The sequence below is a fragment of the Lissotriton helveticus genome, chromosome 7 (genome assembly GCF_964261635.1).
Source record: "Lissotriton helveticus chromosome 7, aLisHel1.1, whole genome shotgun sequence".
NCBI lineage: Eukaryota > Metazoa > Chordata > Amphibia > Caudata > Salamandridae > Lissotriton > Lissotriton helveticus.
Window position 1 is genome coordinate 471,610,104 of NC_136068.1, and position 2,907 is coordinate 471,613,010.

At 35.9% G+C, this 2,907-nt stretch overlaps 1 long non-coding RNA gene across 1 annotated transcript; it reads right to left on the reverse strand.

Annotated features, from left to right (window-relative positions):
- Positions 1-345: 345 nt before the first annotated feature.
- LOC144766827 (uncharacterized) lies at positions 346-1,127 on the reverse strand. Its single transcript, XR_013597946.1, has 3 exons — positions 1,084-1,127; positions 873-974; positions 346-390 (listed from the first exon to the last, which is right to left on the reverse strand). It is a non-coding gene; the product is annotated as an uncharacterized LOC144766827 (long non-coding RNA).
- Positions 1,128-2,907: the final 1,780 nt, after the last annotated feature.

The window sequence follows — 2,907 nt, forward strand, 5'->3', positions numbered from 1 at the left end:
CTAGTCTAGTGTCCATGTCTTGGTTTTGTTTTCTTGACATGAATAGGCAAACGATTAGCTTTTCGTGCCAGAACGATTTTTTTATATTATTGTTATTATTCTAGGCCATTATGTTCAGTATTATTCTTTACAGCCCATCCTTGTCTTTAACTTACCCAGGTTTAGTCTTTCCTGGTTTCGTTGTTATAGGTTTTTATGAGCACGTATCCCTCTGCTCATGTTGCTTTCATTCTTTTCTACTAAAAGATAGATATATCTAGTTTTAGATTTGCTCTATTTATTCAGGGAGTGTTATATTTTCGAGGAGTATTCATGTGTAACTCTACCTTATATCTGTGATGTGTTGAAAAACTTTCCTCGGGTTTTGAAGAAAATGGACCAACTTCAATCCTATTGCAAGGATACATTTATATTATAAAGGTGGTCTCTTTGTTAGTAAATTACAAACATTCGAATTTGTCAGAAATGTATTATTTTTATTTATCTAACATCCTCTCCATCTCTAATCGGTTTTGCTACTTCAAATTAGCCAGGTTAAGAATCATCACAGTTAAGTTATAGTTTCTCTAAGGTGAAGATTCACTTTTCTATTGCATGTCATAGTCCCTCACTCGCATCTCTAGTTTTTACAAAGAATTATTGAAAACAATTATTAAAAAATATTTAAAAAATATCTTTTCCCACGCTTACCGATCCTATTTCCTTGATCGTTGTAGTAGTTGGGGGGACGCTTCTGGGAGCTACCTTATGCTATTCCGTCCACCACTTTCACTGCAGGGCAAATGATATTGCTAGTTGGTTTTTTAATTTATTATGTTTTATTTTTACTGGCCTCACTATTAAGAGCTGATATTAAGTCATGTTTTCCTTACCTCTGTGTAGACAGGAATCTTTTTAGCGGTTAACTCTTGCATGTATTCATCATGGACTCAAGGGTCACTTTCTTTGAGCTTTTTTAAAATTAGCTGTTCACTCTAGAGAAAATAATAGAGTATAGAATTCACTACTTTGTCTATATTAGAGCTAGTTTCTATCTGTAGTTGCTTCTAAAGTTTTTGGTGGAGAAGCCCTTCTCTTACTTACTTCTAGCTGGTAGCTGATCTGCGTGGCGTCCTCCTCCTCCCAAGGTTGGTTTCGAATGACTAGCTCTTAATCTGTGTTTGGTATTTATACTATCCTTAATTGGTAGATTTTCAACACCTGTTTGGTATTGTTGATGATTAGAGTGTGCTTAGGGATGGATAGGACAAATCCGTCGCCATCTTGTAGTGTGTTTTTATTCATGTACTTCACACCCTCAAGTCGTTTGTTGCGGACTTGTGGGCTCCTGTACTATTTTTTGTCTATTTATTAGTGATCATATAGAAATGTGTTTTCTAAAGACCCGCTCTTATTGTCTGTGTTCGTTATGCCGTAAATATAATAAAAATTAAAAATTAATTAGGAAGCCTGCTATCATTACTCCTTATGTGTATTTTGAGAATTTTTGTTTATTTTGTTAAGCGCCTCTGTTTTAGTAAGCCAGGTTTAGCATCAGTTAATTCTTTACCTGAACTCGATGTATTTCGGCCGAAAAAGCGGCCGCCATCTTGAAACGGGCATAAGTAACGAAAAAATTTTATCGTATTCTCATCCCTACTCTACAGTGGCTGTTTCTTAGCTACATTCCTAATGTTTGTATTTCCCCTATAGACCTATTCGGATCGGATTGTTCTGTATCCACATGTTTTTGGTATATATAGTTGAATGTGTAAACACTCGCCGTCTATTTGTTGCCGCCATTTTGGAGTGGGAACGAAGGACGAAGGTCATTCCTTGTGTTATCCTGCATCCTTAGTGGGGAATATTAATATTTATATTAATATTAGGATCCCCACATGATGATCGAGTTGTATTCTGAAAATTCTATTAACACCCGATTATCCCTGCACGTATGTGTCATATTATTGCAATTCATACTCAAATTCTGTTTTATATATATCTTTTCCCCAAATGTCCGATATATTTAGTTAATATAAAAAAGGGGGTAATGTTAAGAGTGGAACCTTAGTCTTATTTTAAGCCTGTTTAGTTCTGCCTTTCATGCCGTCAATTTAGAGTGGAGAAGGCGTGTTATCGAGTAAATCTAATTTTACTCTACTATTCCGTTTCGCCACCCCACCTGGTTGATTCAATGGGAATGAGAATATTCATGGATATATTCTATTGTGACCTTAACAGAGTTGATGGGCACTCATACATATTATATATTACTGCTCAAAAAGAATTTCCTACACCTATTTTCAGTATTTGCTAATTGACTCATAATCTCACTTCTTATTCAGTGTTTATTATTATAGGATTCTCTCCCACTCTTCTCTATTATTCAGTCCCGTTTTGTAAGTGTGAAATTTGGACATGTAGTACTGTTCCCTCAATTTGCGTTTCCTGGTTAGATCTCCTCCTCTTTTGTTAATATTGATAGCTTCTAAAACACACCATCTCAGATCTTCAATTTTGTGGCTCTTTTCCAACCAGTGTGTTACCAATGGTGCTGTTCTCCTCCTAGTACGGATCGCTGACTTGTGTTCGTTAATTCTGACTCTCACCTCTCTTTGTGTCTCACCTATATAAGCCTTATCACATGGGCATTTGATCATGTATATGACATTTTGAGTTCTGCCGTTAAAGAGAGCTTTGTGACTAGGTGTTATATTGTCATAGATTATATTAGGGCCTGTTGATATTAAATCACAGTTTGAGCAATTACCGCAGGCAAAATTGCCTGTGGGTATTGATCCATCTATAGTTCTGATCAAGTTCCTGTTGTTTTTACTTGGATAGGTTTGGACCAAACTATTTCTTACTGTTCTATTCCTTCTGAAGGCAAAAATAGGTTTGGACATGGGCATTTCTCCTGGCTCATTC